Raw genomic sequence first — 18,416 nt, 5'->3', positions numbered from 1 at the left:
GTCCTGAATCCCCCAGATGCTGAAAGATAACGACGGGTGGCCCCAGCGTGAGCAAATAATAGCAAAAATAGGCTTCTATTACCCAAAATCGTCCTGCCGGATGGCTGGCACCGGGGAGCACGCCAAGGAATCACCCTCCTATTTTGTGCTCACACTTTGGTTTTGAAATAGAAATCTTAAAGGTGAAGGGGCTCCAGCGAAAGTGGTTGAAATTGAGCATTGCATCTGCCCTGCTTGCTCCAGAATCCTCTTTCCCGGAAGGCCTCCTTAGACCTCTCCCCGCCCCCACCCCAAACATGGCAGCACTTGGTCGTAACGAGCGCCAGAAACAAGTCTCCAGGATGTGCTCTGGTTCCAGGAGGTAACATCATCTCTGGAAAGAGAAGCTGTGGCTGGTGTGCTGACTTGTAACCAATGGCAGCGTCTACACTGCGACCCACATCCTCACTGGGATAGCAAGTAGTCTGTCTGACCCGATATGGCTTTGCCTTGGGGCTTGACTCAGAGTTATCAGTCTCACTTCATGAATAGCATGAGGCAGAGAACCAAAGTCCCTGGGCCCTTCCGTTCGTCACTGATGCCAACTTGATTTTAGCTAAAGAAAAAAAAGACCCCCACTTAGGTGGATGGGGGACCGCGTCAGGCGTGCAGGAGACGCAGGAGGGTTCCGCCTGGCTGGAGAAATGCTTCCACCGTGTCCGTTTGGATCTCCAAGCCCTGGAGCTGTTGCTATGCCCAGTTCAAGGCTATAAAACTCACACCACTTTCCACCTGCTTCAGTTCATCCTTCTTTGCTCTTAAGTAATATCCAAAGGCCTCGGGGAGAGACATATACCGCTCACCCCATGACCCCTCCCTGGCTGGCCGGGACTTGCATCCCTAGAATCTCTCTGCCGGTACAGCCCATCTGGCGCAGAATCCTGCGGTGCTGGCTTGCTTTACCTTTTAACTGTATCCTATTCGCCCATTACCTGCTCCAGTAACGCTGCGAGCCTGTCAGGTCCGGAGCCAGACCTTGGACCATGTTGGTGCCTTTACCTCGCTTCCTCATCACCCGTCCAACAGTGCAACCAGTTTGTCCCAAGGCCTTTTACGGGGGAAAGGCCTGACAACAAACTGGTTCGGTGACACTAGAAGTTTATATTCTAGCCCCCTGGTCAAAATTTTCAGACGATAACAAACATTTCTCCTGTGGAGCAGTTAAAAACCCAACCTGAGTGGACAGTCCTGTCTTACTAGTGGCCCAAAGAAAATAGTGGTGTCTAAAAAATTATTTGATTTGGGAATAACGTTACTGTTTTAGCTTGAACGGCCTCATTTTCCACTTCTAATCTTTTCGAGTTTGCATATCCTCTCATTGGAAGGGTTGATGAAATGTTTCGTGAGACTAATTTTAAAAGCGCTCCCCTGGCACAATGTTATGTAAACATAGGACTTTCAGAAAAGGAATTATGTCTTAGGAAAGACCCTCTGGGCTGCCCTTTGTCCAAGGAGACAGTTTATACATGGACCTCTCACTGCCAAGTCTGTGTCTTCATCCTGCGTGTGGTGGCAGCCTGGGAAGGCACACGTCACGGCTGGACGGCCACGCTGACACCAAGGGTCTGTGGGTCTGGAGGGCGAGCTTTTCATGTTTCTGCCCCGCAGGCAGGCGTGTGTCCTGTCACAGGATCGCGTGTATTTTCCGAAGAGCGAGGAGAAGCAAGAGAGCCTGTCTACTCGGCCTGGTCTGCAAATCCCGGCTACAGCTCCCCAGGCTCGCCTTTGGCAGCGTGGAGAGCGACTTCAGCACGGCTGTCCTGTGCACTCTGGCAGCCAGAAACCGAGAGGATCCAGGGGCAGCACCCTCCTGTTCGTAGGGTGGGGCCCCAAGCTGCTGACAGGCTCCCAGACGTGAAGAAGTGAGTTGACACAGAGCAGGTACGTGCTCGTGTGGTCTGGTTCGAGTTCTCTGTCCTGATAAACCTTTAAACCCAGAGTTCGAGAAACACCCCACCTGCTACCCAGACTCACACGCCAGCCTCTTCCGGGACCTACACACACACGCTAACCAGCACTTTTTCTTCTCTTGGGAACCAATAGGGTCAAGCCTACAGTCCTGGGGTGTCTTTTGAAGCAGATCTGCACTTTATGAAGAGCATTTCTAAAATGCATGGATGTTATTTTGTGGCATCTTGCCCCAGAGTCTTGGCATTTGCTGGTAAGATTATGACCAGCCATTGCAGCTTTCCACATCTCCCAGGACCTGTAAAACGTCTACTAAAATCATTGATAAGATATATTCCCTGTCGTGTCCCACGTGGACGTCCTCCTACAGGCAAGGAGAGAAAGCTTCACCCACTGAAACATCTGTGCTGATTATTGGATGACAGTGCACATGCCATGTCATCCCATGTTGTACGAACTAGCATCAGTCCGGCTTATTCTGTGTGGAAGGTTCTACACCAGCTGCCTTTGCGTGTTATTTTATTTAATCCCCCCAACAGTCCTGGGACTTATGTATTACTGCAATTTTTGCCAATGAGAAATGAAGGCTACAGAGGTAATATGAATCCAAACTCAGGTTTTCTGCACCTCTCCCTAGAATTTTTTCAGCCGTATCAAGATGCCTGTCATTTATTTAGCTTCCCCAGCTCTATAAAAAAATACCAGCAATTTCAACGTTAAGAACCGTTCAGTAAAGGACCAGACTCTCTAGACAGGAAAGAGAATGTGTTTACTTCATCAGTTTAAATCCCAGCATGGGAATTCCTGCTGTGGCTCAGCAGTAATAAACCTAACTGGTATCCACGAGGACGCAGGTTCGATCCCTGGCCTTGCTCGGGGGGTTAAGGACCCAGCATTGTCATGAGCTATGGTGTAGGTCGCAGACGCAGCTCAGATCTGGCGTTGCTGTGGCTGCAGCTCTGATTCATTCCCTAGCCTGGGAACTTCCAATGCCACAGGTGCAGCCCTAATAAACAAACAAACAAACAAACAAAAATTCCAGTATGCCCTCTTTGCTTGGAACCAAAGTTGAATTGGAGTGTATTCAAGTCGTATGCTAAAAATATAAAAGCAATATTCAGTAATTAAAAAAAAAAAGAGTTAAACTAATAACCGGTTCTCACTGTAAAACTAATGGGAAATGCTCGGTTCATTTCCAGGCCTCATTTTATCCTATTCCCACGGCTCAGCCAGAGGTCAGGAGGAAAGCACTTCCTTGGGTCCTGCGCAAGCATCTGGCCCATGTGAGGACCTTAGGAGCCACTAGCATGGCAACCTGAGGTTGCTAAGGGAAGTGAAAGGAAAGACTTCTACTGCCACTTCATTTTCGTACAGGAAGCCCTAACCCCACTGCCTCTGAAGCCCAGGGGTTACTTATTAAATCATTTGCTTTGTATCTCATTTTTTAATCATTCACTAATAAGAACACTGGACAAAGTTCATCAAGATTTATTGGCCTGTCCCAATGTTTAGTCAGCAGGTCATACGATGTTAGAGTCATCCAGAGCAGTCTGTTTCCGTAGATAAAGATAATAAAGATTTATGGCCATGCGTGTTTTTAGCAAAGGGAAATTGAATTGCATCCTCAGGTCCAAACAAAAGCACTTCTGTGTAACTGAATAAAGTAATATGACAGTTAATTATTTGGTTATGATAACTCATTGTTGTCTAAGTATCATCTTTTCTGGGTTATTTTATTGAAACCAACCAGTGCGTCTTCCTCAGACTAAGATTTCTGATTTCTTGTCTTCGCCATCTCCTCGGAGGGGCGCGCTTCAGAGATCAGCGGGAGAGCCGTGCACACGAGCACGTGGAGGCTGACGCATCAAAAATTGTTCAGAGGAGAAGCCCGTGAAGAAAGACAGCTTCGACAAACAGCAACACCCATGAAACGTTTGGAGAAGAATGTTTCTCTTTTGCTCTTTCTTGTGTGAATTCTATATAGGTCAGCGACTCTCAAACTTTGGGATGAAAATGAGCCCATGGGGAGCTTGTCCATGATTCAGACACCTGCTCCTCATACCCTCGCAAGTTCTGATTCGGTAGCTTTGGGGAGCGCATCCTTGCCACCGTGCCCGCACTTACCGCTGCGCCCAGGCACCTACCACTATCTACGATCCTAAGTAAGTAAATCCTAGTGTGTATGTTGTTTCTTTGTCAGTCTCCTCCGCTTGTTTTGTTCCCCAGAACCGTGTCTGCCACAGAGGGTGCACCAAGGGAAGGCAGCCAGGGGGACGGGGTGACAAGCTGTGTGATCTCATCAAAGCTGTGTTGCTAGAGCTGAAGTGGCTTGGATTCCTGAGAAGCTTCCCGCCAGGCCTGGCCCAGGCAACAGAGACGCTTCTGAGGACGGGCGCACGAGCCCCACTCTCCTCCCTCCTGCCTCCCCTGCCTCTCCCTGCTGTTCCCTAGACGAGGTCCAGTGTCAGGAGAATCAGGAAAAGCGAATGGAATATTGTCAGGGACTGAGACAGGGGTGGATTTGTGCCTTCTCATGTCAATGGGAAGCAAGGAAGGAAACGTGAAAGAAGGAAATAAGAGGGTTTGTTTGTTTGTTTGTTAAAAAGAGAGAATTCTCTAGATTGATCCTGGAGGCAACTGATTGGGACTTTGCCCAGAAACTACAAGTGCTAATCAGTTTTTCCAGAAGGAGCCTTAAGAAACTCTACAGAGCAGGTCATCTTGGATTCATGAAGAGCCAAGTCGGAATCGTCTCAGAGCTCTCCTTCCCAAAGAGTTTCATATGCACTATGTTAATGAGAAAACTGTGAGAAACCTGGATACACTTAGACATTAATGAGCTGGGAACTTGGCAGAGACTTAAGATCTCGAACTCACTCCATCAGGCTAATTAAAGGGACAGCGGGGGGGGGGGGGGGGGGGGAAGAGGGCTACATCAGGAAACTTTGAGGTTGTACCTTAAGCGGTGTCATTTAACTGTTTAAACATCTGTTTTGTATAAAAGAGGTCTAGCAATGCGATGAGTAGGAAAATGGGGTCATGGACATTGTTGTTTTGTTCTTTGAAGGCCTTGTGTTACTTATGCAGCAGATACGCCCAATTGACTTCGATCCTGGAGTAAGTTTCTAGAAGGAAAATTTCCCCTTCTGACTTGTCGTACAGATTGGAGGTGTCCCAGAGAAAAATAATAGTTCAATAGAGAGGCCAGCAGCTTCTATCAAAAAGCTGTAACCCAAGAAGTGCTAACAACTGTCTTTCTCTTATCCGACAGATCATACTTGGGTTTTCGGATGTATTGGCATCATTTATTGCACAAATAAAAATTAATTTGGAGCAAACAAATTATTTTTAAAGCTATTCTCTGGATGGATTAATCTTACCACTTACTCATTCAATAAATACTTTTTATAACGTGTAATAACATCAAGCACAGGAGAAAATGAAATGAATTTGGTCCCTGGCCGTCTCTATAAAATAAACACACTATAGAATATCAAATAAATAATATCTATTAAATATATAACAAACTCAGCATTATTCTACAACCATAGGGTTGGTGGGAAAGGTAGGGAGAAGTCAAAGACTGTTTAGTCCTTAGGGTATAGAAAATGACCAACTCCAATGCTAAGCTGGTTTTGCCTTTGAGAGTCTGATATGCAGCTGGAGGAATCCCATCAAGCACTCAGCAAGATGAATGGAAAGCCAAGAGTGACACATTAAATAAAGAGGTCAATTTGAGACTGAATATATATGTCACTTCAATGAACAAATGGTTTCGAAGTCACCTATAATAACAAATTACGGCAAATTTGTTATATATAGTAAACTCCAATAAGTGTTGGATATATAGAAAAATCCAGTAAGTATTCATATAATACATTTAAAACAAAGTGAGTTGGAGACACATTTCAGAAACTTAAAAATGTGGTTCCTGAAATTCAGTAATAATACTAATAATTAATGGTTGGACCATAAATTCAAGAAACCCTCTTGCAACAAAGCTGAAGGAAAACGAAGGGTTTAGTGAATGTTCAGTGCATTGAATTGCAGATAAACACACAAAGGAATATTGTTTTGAAATTTTAGAACATCGGGAATAAAAAGTAGATCCAAAAAGGTTCCAGAGAGGAAAAGTTCAAACACGAAGGTACAAGAAAGCAGACACCCTCATAGCAATACGGGCCACCAGCTGACAGAGGCTAAGTGCCTCCAAAATTCCAAGAGAAAGTGATGTCAGCATCAGATTCTAGAATCAAATGCAGCTGGAAATGGGCTGTGGAATTATTTTAGGTGCTCGCTGCTCTAAAGCTTTGCTTTGTACATTTGAAGGGACATTTACCAGTAAGTTTATGAAATCATCATTGGTTACACTCTATTAAATGAAATGAAGTTAAATAAATTATTGATTTCAACCTGAAAAAAAATTTAAGTGGCAATTATTTAATCATTTGGGGGGCAGTCAAAATACAATATTAAGATTGGTATCTTGGTGTCTGCAATCATTATAAGGTGTGCATTTTAAGAATATTTGTTTCTGGGAGTTCTGTCTTGGCTCAGCAGTAACAAACCCAACTAGTATCCATGAGGACGCAGGTTCGATCCCTGGCCTCGCTCGGTGGGTTAAGGATCCTGCGTTGCGGTGAGCTGTGGTGTAGGCTGCAGATGCAGCTTAGACCCATTGTCGCTACGGCTGTGGTGTAGGCCGGTAACTGTAGCCCCAGTTTGACCCCTAGCCTGGGAACTTCCTTCCAAAAGCCACAGGTGTGGCAGTCACACACGCACACACAAAGGCTTACTGTTTCTATATTGCTTGTGGGTCAGAGGGTACAAATTTGCAACTACAAGATGAGTAAGTTCTGGAGATCAAGTGCACAGCCTGGCCCTTATGGTCGGCAAGACTGTGCTGTATGCTTCGAAGTTACTAAGAAACCGGATCACGAAATATTCTCATCAGATAGAAATGATAATTATGTGACAGTAGAGGTGCAAACAGTGGGAACCATATTGCAATATAAAAATGTACCTTTTCAACAAGCTGGACACCATAAACTTATACAATTGTACAGGTCAATTATATCTCAATTTAAAAAATCATTTGGTATACGCTTTAAAAAAGATTTCATTTCTGAATATGAAAATAACTGCCGGAACAAACAGTTAAAGAGTTAAAAGTGGTTGCTGTGTAGAGTAGAACTATACAGGCTGGTTTGTTTTTTCCATTATAAAGCTTCCCGGGATGATTTATTTTTTAAGTATCAAATATATTTAGTTTATTTGGGAGTTCCCGTCGTGGCTCAGTGATTAACAAACCCGACTAGCATCCGTGAGGACACGGGTTCAATCCCTGGCCTCGCTCAGTGGGTTAAGGATCTGGCACTGCTGTGGCTGTGGTGTAGACCGGCAGCTACAGCTCCAGTTGGACCCCTAGCCTGGGAACCTCCATATGCCATGGGTGTGGCCCTAGAGAGACAAAAAACCAATATGCATATATGTATATGTTTAGCTTATTTGAAATGTTTAATAAAATAAAAGATGTTCATTACGAAAAGAATGAAGAGCAAACAAATCACCACCTTCCGAGCTCACCATTCAACACTGACGCCAGCCGTTTTTATCCCACAAAGATATTTTTCTAGTTCCCAAAGTGTAAACATTTCCCCTATGGTTGTTTCAAGTTACCAACATGACATTATTGAATGTGAAGTTGGGAAAAGGCGTGAATTTCCCATTAGGTAATATTTCAACCATAGAAATACAATAAATTTAAGTAGCTTTAAGAGCCACAGATGATACTGAAATGTAGTAAAATGATGTTTTGTGTATATATACGAACTCTTTTTTAATCCATTTATTTTGATTCATTTCGCTGTAGGTTTATATAGTTTAATATTTTTAAATGGCTGCTTTTAAAACATGCAAATGCCTGAACATTTAACAACTGTCCCTCAGAAGCCTGTGTGAGCCTGATTCCACACACAACTAACACCTGCCTGCCACCACACTCTTGCGGAGTGTGTGCCGGGACCGTCAAATGATGCGTGGCTCGCAGTGTAACTAACCAAGAGGCCGTTCTCAGGGCTGGGTTCATAATCAAGACTTTGGAAATTGAAGACAGTGGGGTGGGTGCGCCCCTGTTCTGTGGGGTGCTGTAGCCTTCTATACAAGCACTGTTGATTGTTCTTTTTTTTTTTTGTTAGGGCTGCCCCCACAGCATATGGAAGTTCCCAGGCTAAGGGTCCAATGAAAGCTGTGGCTGCCAGCCTGCACCACAGCCACAGCAATGCAGGATCCAAGAGCTATGACCGCAACCTACACCACAGCTCACAGCAACACCAGACCATTAACCCACTGAGCGAGACCAGGGATCAAACCCAAAACCTCATGGTTCCTAGTCAGATTCGTTTCCACTGCGCCACGATGGGAAGGTTATTTTCTAACAGTTTTGGCTACATTCATAAAAAATTGAAATGTTCCATTAAGAAGCTCTATCTTCAGAGTTCCCACTGTGGCACAGTGGCTTAAGAATCTGACTGCAGCAACCGGGGTTGCTCGGGGGTGCAGGTTCAATCCCTGGCCGGGCACAGGGTTAAAGGATCCAGTGTTGCCAAAGTACAGCTCGGATTCAATCCTTGGTTCGGGAGCTGCCACATGCTGCAGGTGTAGCCATTGAAAAAAAGAAGCAGCAGCAGCAGCACTATCTTGAAATAAAAAAAACTACCAACGATTATCAAGAACCATAAATCAGGACCCAGAGTGGATATTTGCCTGGATTATCTGATGAGGCTATGTTAACAGTATTCAGTTCTTCAAGTAAATTACAAGTATTTGAGGGCAGATATTGTGTCTGACTTATTTTTCTAGCCTCCACAGCACATATGCAAGTTTAAACCTAGGTTGATAGTTACCGCTCAGTAATGCATGGTATTTTCTTCTAATAAACTGTCCACTCTCCCTGAAGGTGAAATTTTTATCTTGTCAACTCTATGTGCCAGTTCCTGCTTGCTATTAACCTCTCACTAAATTAGTTCATGCAGATTGATGAGTCGTCTCATAAATTTTTATTGAATTAAATTAACTAGATTGAATCATAACCTAATTTAAAGTCATGTTGGCATAATCCAAAGGGCTATCAAATAGGCAAGGTTTTGTATCATTCGTCAGTGTAATATATACTAGTTGGATTCAAATTCTAGCTTCATATCTTCCCTGCTTCCAGAACTTCATCAAGCACATAATTCCCATAAACCTCAGTTTTTCTATCCTAACAGGTAGATACTAATAATACAGTTATTAGGATTAAATCTGCTTAACATAACACTCAGCACACAGTAAGTTCTTTTTTTTTTTTTGGTCTTTTTAGGGCCACACCTGTGGCACATGGAGGTTCCCAGGCTAGGGGTTGAATCAGAGCTGTAGCCGCCAGCCTACACCACAGCCACAGCAGCGTGGGATCCAAGACACATCTGCGACCTACACCACAGCTCACAGCAATGCCGGATCCTTAACCCACCTAGCAAGGCCAGGGATCGAACCCACAACCTCATGGTTCCCAGTCGGATTTGTTCACCACTGAGCCACGACGGGAACTCCCCCACAGTGAGTTCTCAATAAATGTTTGCTGCTATATTATTATAAGCCTCTATGTCACAGATACACCTAATACGTGGTCATAAGATAGCACTGGCCTAAAGGGTAACTTGGGTCTTTGCAAATGCGAGACATGCTCCGAGTTTCCAGCCATAAGGCTTCTCACAAAATTGAACTTTGTAAAGCCCGTTCGATCGTTATACTTTCCCTTCAAGATGTGACCTCTTATTTATTAACCTAAATCCAGACTGCGTGTTAAAGGATTATTGGAGTGTGATCTTTTTCTGCCCTAGGTTGGCCTTGGAGAAGGGGCATGCTAACAGAAGCCTCGCATTGCTCTTCACCACCTCAGTGGACCTTCGTGCCAACCATGGATGTTAACGCTTTTGATTGACCCTGACGAGAAAACGGATCCTTGAAGGCAAAAAGCTCAAGCCTAAAACACAGGATTTGGGCTCCTCCGTCCCTTCCACACGAAGCTCTGTCGGGCCTAGAACAGATTGTAGGAGATCGCATCTCGCCTTTCTCACCGGGATTTCTGCCTCGAGGTGTGTGGTTCAGGGAAATCAATTATGTGCACTTCCCTGGATCCTGTTTTTGTCAAAGAGCAGTTGTTTACTGAGGCAGTTTTTTAAAAATAGCTTAAAAAGTTGTGTTGCCTTTTCAATTGAGAACTGGGGGCTTCAATTCCTTTCTTGGCATCTGGGTGGGCTTCTAACTGCCTTGACCAATGGAGTGTAACAAGTGGACACTATGTGGCTTCTGAGGTTGGTCATGAAAGCTTTTGCGTCTTCCGCCCTGTTCACTGGGCACTTTCTATTGGAGTCCTAACCTGCCCTGGCTGACTTGCTAAGAGGAGGCCCAAGCCACACACAAAGGCAAAAAATAGACTTTCTGGTCAATCGTTCCAGAAATGGAAGCCAAACTAGTCACTCCAGCCCAGGAGTCAGACATGTCAATGGAGAAACTTCCAGATGATTTCAGCTCTCAGCCATTCAACTCACCACTAGCCATTCCACTCTTCCCAACTCAGGTCTCAGAGTTATGGGGCAGAGAAAGGGCTCTCTGCTGTGTTTGGTCAGAATTCCTGGCCTCCAGAATCTATGAGCACAATAAAATGGTTGTTGTCCTATACCACTGAATTACAGGTGGTTTGTTTTATAGCAACAGTAATTGGAACATTTAATATGAACTACAGGGAAGCCATGAAGGTGGAAATTCACTGCAAAAAAAAAAAAAAAAGAAAAAGAAATGAAGGAAGAAAGAAAAAGAAAGAAAGAAAGAAAAGAAAAGGAAAAGAAAAGACAAGACACTCTTTGAGGGAGGGGCATGGAAGGATGTTGTTGCCAGGAAACCAGACCCAAGTGCTTATTGTGCAGGTATCCAGCATCTCCTATCTTTATCTTTTTAGAGCCAGCAAATATTGTCATCTTCCGCATGATCCTCTCCCTCTGTCCTATTGTCTGACCTCTGATGTTACACTAGACAAGCCGAAGTTGGCTCCAAGCAATTTCCTTGATTAACTGTATGTGAGATACAGCTCTAAGAAGGAAGACTTTTTTTAATTGAAAGAAAGAGAAATCTCTCCTACTGGGGTAAGGAAGGAGAAGAGCATAAGTTTGGGAAAGCTCTTTTCCTGAAGATAACTCTTGCATTCTATTCTTTTGAAATAAATGATAGAGATGGAAAAGCATAAGTAAAAACATATTTTTAAAAACGTGGTAGAGGGAGTTCCCATTGTGGCCCAGCTGGTTAGGAACCCTGCCAATATCCATGCGGATGTGGGCTCGATCCCTGGCCTCACTCAGTGGGTTAAGGATCCAGCGCTGGCGGAGGCTGTGACATACGTTGAAGATTCGGCTTGGATCCTGTGTTGCCGTGGCTGTGGTGTAGGCCCGTGGCTGCAGCTCTGATTCGACCCCCAGGCCTGGGAATTTCCATATGCCACAGGTGCAGCCCTCAAAAGAAAATAAATAAATAACCTGATAGAAAAGAAAGATGCTTTATTAATTGTCTTGCCAAATCATGCACGAGATTTTATGATGCCTGCCAAGGTCCTGGATACTTAATACTGCCTGCTATTGTCTCTTAGACCTGATATGTCTTCACAAGATAAGAGATGTGACCAAATATTGAAGACTTTGTTATGTGCTATATTTCTTATTTGTATTCCTCAAGCTAAAAACGACCCTCTGAATTGGGCACATTTTCCTGCATTTTACAGGTCAAGAGATGAGTAGGCCAAAACCTAAGGTAGAGCCCGAACGCAGCAGAAGGTGGTTGGTTCTCATAGGACGGAGCTGAATGCCAGGTCGACTCTTTAAATAGTACCTGCTCCTTTAGAACACATTTGCCAGGGTATCCTTTAACCTCACGGAATCCAGAAAGCCATGCGGTGAGCCCACCTGTGTCTTCTGTTTTATAGATAAAGAATCTTCAGCTCAGAGAGGCTGAGAAAATTTGCCCAAATCAAACCCTAGCTATGAAGCACTTCTCTGCTTCTCAGCTTCTCAATAAACAATACTTGAAATGTCGTCTTCTTCTGCGAGACTGATAAAGAGCATGTCATCTGGCAACACGGCGGCTCGAGAAGAGGGAGGTTCTGGCTTTGTGGGAGGCTTTTTTAAGAAAAAGAATAAAAGACTGCAATATCAAAATTAGCTACAGAAGCGAATATTTGTTCAGAATGAGAAAATAAACCACCATAAATCATAGATTTTAAGAAGCTGAAAACTACTCAGGATGTTGCAAAAATTCAGAGACTGACAAAAAGATGTTTTGAAAGAACGAGCATAGTTCTGTAATCGCTTTTCCTACATTTTTGGTCGTATGCTCCTTTACCGCCTTTTTTATGACAGTCATTTTTAAACAACAATCTATAGAAAGAAAAATGATCATTCATTCTTCTAACAAGACTGACTGAAAAACCAATTGGTTTGTTTAAATGAATGGTTGAGAGAATTAAAACATATGACACATACACCCCCAACCCCATTGCACCTGCCACAGGTCTTCTCCCTGTTTGTAAAATGACTGCAGCTTTACGTCCAATAAACAGATAAATTCTATTTCAGCAGTTCCTATCCACAGAATGGTGGGTCGATAATTAAATAGGCTACATTACTGAGTATATTCCAGACATGAGAGAACTTCTGTTTTGACCAGGAACGAACAGGAATGAAGTCCCCTGCTTCCAACTGCACACATCCGGAGACTGAAATAATTTGCCACAGATCATCTGTTGAGTCTATATATTTCAAACCACGTTTCTCCTTAGGACCCACTTGCATCCTGTGCCAAATCCTGATGGATCACAATACAGCACCGGTCCTGCACCCTGTGTCACAGCCTACACCTGAAAACCACATCACGGAAGGAAAACCAGCAATCTTTTAACTGATTGCAAAGTCCATCGATGATATCAACCTAAATCCGCCCTCAACCGAAAATTCCCAAAATGTTCCCAGCCACTCCAAGGCCTCCTGCCAGGAGAGCAGGTATGACCGAGGCGAGGGGTGGGGGGGTGGGGGGGGTCAAAGGGGAAGACTTGGAGGACTGAATAGATTACAGTTCAATATCCTACTTTTGGGAAATTTACAAAACATGCGCCTGTAGGAAGACGTTGCCTGGGCTGCTCCAGGGCCTTGAGATTTAAGCCTCCCCGGGGTCATGGTAAACTACAGCTGTCTTCATGAACCGGGCGATAGAGAAGAGGCTGCAGAAAGACTGAGAAATCATTAAGATCTCAATATGCACCCAGTGGCATTGGATGGTTCAGGAAGACCTGTGGTTCAGCACGGGGAGCTCTACTCTGGACTCTGCGGTAACCTACATGGGGAAGGAATCTGAAAAAGAATAGCTGCATGTATGTGTGTGACTGAATCGCTTTGTTTTCCAGCAGAAATTAACACATTGCAAGGCAACTATACTGCAGTAACATTTTTTTTCAATGAAAAAAAAGAAAGAAAGAAAAACTTCCCTTCTCTCTTCGACTTGGACTTTCTTTGGCCAGTCAGGAGGGAACCAAAATTCTAATTGTCCAAGGATCTGTCCCCAGCACCTTTTCTTTACAGATGAACCTTATTGACGCCGGGCTGTGAAGGGAAAACTGGGGACGCTTAAGAGTATTCAGATAATTGAAGCTGCAAAACCACGTCGTCTAGATCAATTAAAAAATCTTCCTGGCTACATGCATTTGCACATTTCTATTCATTCCCCACTTCCCTTGGACTATATGATCTCCAGGCAGCTCTTAATGACAACAGCCCTTCATTACCAACCACAACTGACGCGGACAGTAAGTGCTACCCAGCTATTCGGTGTAAAGCACATCATAACCCATAAGGAGCCATCATCCTCACGCTGGAAAGGCTTGAGCAAACGCTATGGCATGGGACTGGAACCCAGGATAAGTGGAAAGCCTTGGAAATAAAGCTCTTAGTGGCTTTCAGTAAACACAAATCTCAGAGAGAGATGAATTCCTTCCCAAAGAACCGAGAATTGCAAATGCGAGAATTACTCATTGTTTAAAATATTGCATAATTACAGAAAGCAGAGATGATATTGAGAATCTAGAGGTAGACAAGTTGCCTGTTCCAAAAAAAAAAAGAGGATATATATATATTTGGTGTCAATTTCTTAAAAAATGCTAAAATAGATTATTATTTTATCAAGTAAGAATTCCACAATTACCAACTCAATAATCAAATTTGATTTCTGAAAGACAAAGACAAATACCGTATGATATCACTTATGTCTGGAATCTAATACACAGCACAAATGAACCTTTCCACAGAAAAGAAAACCATGGACCTGGAGAATAGACGTGTGGCCGCCCAGGAGGAGAGGGAGGGAGTGGGAGGGCTCGGGAACGTGGGGTTATCGGATGCAACTTGGAATGGATTTACAAGGAGATCCAGCTGAGCAGCATTGAGAACTATGTCTAGATACTTATATCACAGCAGAACAAAGGGTGTAAAAAATGTATACATGTAAGAGCAACTTGATCCCATGCAAAAAAAAATTGATTTCTGGCTGCCAACCACAATTCTAGCTGACAAAGAAAACTATCTACTAATTTCTAATGTTAACTGTATGTGCACTTGAATGACGAGCCTCGTGAACATTCTGCCCTTCAGTTATGGTCCGGCTGACACAGGCCCAGGCCAGCGAGACCCGAGCTGGCCTTGCTCGTACCTTGTCTCTCCCAGTCCTGGGCACGCATTTGGGAGGCTGCTTGTTGGCTCTGTGCATACAGTCCCTGGCCGTTTCTTTCCATGCAGTTATCTGGCCTTTGAAGTTACTGAACCTGGTTTATTTATTTATTTATTTTTTGAGCAAGATCATTTATTGGGAAAACTCTAAATCCTTACTGAAAGATACTAAAAACTACGTACATGGAGAGATATATAACGCTTCTTTTTGAACCTGGTTTTAAATGAACTGTAACAAAGTGAGCTAACCTGTCAGTGTTCAGTATTTGGATTGGGAGGGAAACTTGTATTGAATTTTCTGGACAACTTATCCATTCTTTTTTTCCCCTCTTTTTAGCCTCACCCACAAAAGGCAGAAGTTCCCAGGCCAAGGATCAAACCCATGCCGTAGCAGGAACTGGAGCTGCTGCAGCAACAATGCCAGATCCTTAATCCACTGAGCCAGAAGGGAACTCCCTCGATTCTTTCTTTAACATTGCTTGAGTAGGGAGTTCCCGTCGTGGCTCAGAGGTAACAAAACCCAACTAGTATCCATGAGGACATGGGTTCGATCCCTGGCCTCGCTCAGTGGGTTAAGGATCTGTCATTGCTGTGAGCTGTGGTATGGGTTGCAGACGTGACTGGAATCTAACATTGCTGTGGCTTCGGCTCCTAGCCTGGGAACTTCCATGTGCCATGGGTATGACCCTAAAAAAAAAAAAAAAAAAAAAGACAAAAAATTTGCCTGAGTAATTTGCTGATAGAATACCCAGGATCTTTTTACCCCTTTAACTAGTTAATGAACATTTCAGTTAATAGTCCAAGACAGGTTCCAAATAGGGCATGTGAGATGAATTCCAGATGTTAAATGCTTCTTAATTTTGTCTTTACATAGCGATGACTTCATGCCCAGTTCTAGGAAATGCTTAAGCAAATGAACTTCATTACATATCAGGTGTCATCTTCTGATGAATGCATAGTTTAAATAGCCTAAAAATACATTCTTTAGTGGATGCAAATGATATTTCTATATTTAAATCCAAATGGCCTTATCTGCTTCCCTCAGAAATGTAAATAATGTTTATTATCTTGTCAATGGGATTTTGTCCATTAAGGTATATTATCACACTGCGTACTAAGAATTGGCATAGGATGTAAATCGCACTGATTATTTTTGTGGAAAGCATCTGATCCAGATACAACTAACAATTGCCCTTGCATGAGAAGAAACTATAAATCCACTCTGAATTTTTGAACATAATCTCTATCCAATATGTTTAAAGGTTTAAAAATACATTGTGGAGATAGAGTCACTCAATAGAATAAAGAAAGCAGAGCTAGTTTGTAATTATAGGTAAACTTTTTTTTTTTTTGTCTTTTTAAGGCCGCACCCATGGCATATGGATGTTCTCAGGCTAGGGGTCTCATCGGAGCTACAGCTGCCAGCCTGCGCCAGAGCTCATGGCAACGCCGGATCCTTTAACCCACTGAGCGTGGCCAGGGATGGAACACGGATACTAGTTAGGTTCGTTACCGCTGAGCCATGACCGGAACTCCACATAGGTAAACAATTTTTGATAAATTAAAGGGAGCATTAGAACAAATAAATGTGTACCACAGAGTCCTGTCCACTTAGTTCTGAATTTTCAGGCCAAGAAGAATACAGTCAAATGTTACAGTCATCACAGCGCTGGGACACATTGTAACCAGCTGAAGAAAAGTACAGCTCTTGCTTATCAAACACGTTCTTCTCATGGATGCTCAACGCATCAACAGTAGACCTGTCGTTTAGTCAGTTCCATAGGCTTCTCTAGAAATTCGAAGTGCATGGTTCAATCTATCCTCAGGCCTTGGTACCATGACTTCCGTGGCCAGTGATGCTAGGGATAAAATCTGTGCCAAAGAGCAGCAGTGCTAACAGACGCATCTAGTGATTTTTCCCCCTTGAGTCATGGAGAAGGAAGTCCTTGTAAGAGTAGATGATACAGACCCGTAATTGGTGATGTGAGACTGACACACTACCTCCTGCACTAAGGAGGCATCTCAGGTGATTGGTAAGAATTGACAGATAATAAGAGAGAGAGAATGATTTTTAAAGATCTATTTCTATACATAACTAAAACAACTTTTATAACCTGTAAAATAAGTTTTTTTCCTTCTAGCACCGCAGTTGACCTCAGTGAAAAACCCAGTATTTCTCTGGAAGAAGACGGGAACAAGGCGAGCGCCTTCTCAAAATATCCTGAAAAGCAGGATCAATTTCTGAGGACAAGGTAGGATTTATGTGCATATCGAGCCCAAGGACTTGGGAGCAGGAGGGAGGAAGGCTGAACTCCTGGTTACCGACGAGTGTAAGTTAGAGAAACCAGGGGCCAGGTAGGCTCTGCCCAGGCTCACTGGCAGCAAAGATCCTTAGAGGCTCCACATGGTTCAAGAGAAGTCAGTCCTGATGACCCGCATTTGACGCAAGGTCGTAGGAGTGTGGGAGGATCTGTTCCAACCTGGGGATCACGGAAGCCGGAAAGCGCGCTGTAGCTCAGCCCAGCAGCTGTGCTCCGGGTGTGGGCTGAAAGGAACCTTCGCCTAGAATTCTAAGCTGAGCGCTTCAGTGAGTCCTTGGACCAACAGAGAGCCAGTCCCCAGCCATCTGTCGCTGGCTGCAGTGATCAAAAGCAATGGCAGCTACGGACTGAAGCACTTGTCCAGTTTTCTCTGCAGCTGGCATTTGGAAGCAGGGTAAATCGCAGCCTTCCTCCCCAAGTTAATTAAACCCTCAAGGTTGTTGGACAATTGAGAAGGGCAGAGGAAGCATTAAAAGAGCGATCCTGGACTTCCTAAGAATAAGAAAAACGGTCTTCTCAAATGTCTGTTTGGAAAAATGCTAGAGATATGACCATGTGTATCTCCCAGGCTTGCGAAACAAATGACAACAGTTACATGGGACTCGAGTGTGGCACGGTGATCAGACAGGCGGAGCGCATCAGGCCACATAGCCCCAGACTTGCCGGTTGACTTCTGCTAAACCACATGCAATTAAAGGGAAAGGAGACAGGATGACATTTATGCAACGTCTATATTAGGTAGATGGAAAGAGAGAGGGATAAATAGAAAGACAGATGAATGCCACATCAAAAGGACTTTCGGTATGAATCTTATCCTGTTGAAAAGCCTAAAGTAGCTTCTACACTGAATGTTTGATGAAGTAATTTGGAGAAGCCATGTTCTCTAACATCTGGTGTTCGAAGAGCTTAATTAGGGATTATTAAAACCATAAACATATTGTCCATTAGTCAAATGAACACATCTCCTATGTTTGTTTTGGGGTTTTTTAGGCATGCCCACAGCATGTGGAAATCCCCTAGCCAGGGATCAAACCCGAGCCACAGCAGTGACAAGGCCACATCCTTAACTACTAGGCCACCAGGGAACTCTCCCGCTTGCACATCTTATAAAACTTCCATCCAAGACAATGCCTGCTATGGTATTAAACTTTTCCTGGGTGAAAAATTCTCTTACCAGTCAGTACTAAAGGGAAAGAAGTTACAGATAAAAAGAAACATATTTTCCTTGATATTCTGACTGTCACTTATCCTCTGTATTATTCATTAAAAGGACCAACTATGCGACAGGCACTGATATTCTGACTGTCACTTATCCTCTGTATTATTCATTAAAAGGACCAACTATGCG

General features: G+C 43.7%; 1 protein-coding gene across 1 annotated transcript in view; it reads right to left on the bottom strand.

The window, feature by feature from the left end:
• Positions 1–16,067: 16,067 nt before the first annotated feature.
• Positions 16,068–18,416, bottom strand: part of LOC110262200 (uncharacterized) — a 19,436-nt gene continuing 17,087 nt past the window's right edge. Inside the window, exon 8 of the transcript XR_014811976.1 lies at positions 16,068–18,366. The gene's annotated coding sequence lies outside the window, so the exon portion shown is untranslated. The remainder of the gene's footprint in view (positions 18,367–18,416) is intronic.

This window comes from Sus scrofa, chromosome 8, assembly GCF_054392235.1.
Source record: "Sus scrofa isolate SSC_HxYL_T2T_F1_AM1 chromosome 8, Sscrofa_HxYL_maternal_Yorkshire_Landrace_v2.0, whole genome shotgun sequence".
Taxonomy (NCBI): Eukaryota; Metazoa; Chordata; class Mammalia; order Artiodactyla; family Suidae; genus Sus; species Sus scrofa.
The sequence above is the reverse complement of the archived record's forward strand: the minus strand, read 5'-3'. Positions and strand labels throughout refer to the sequence as shown.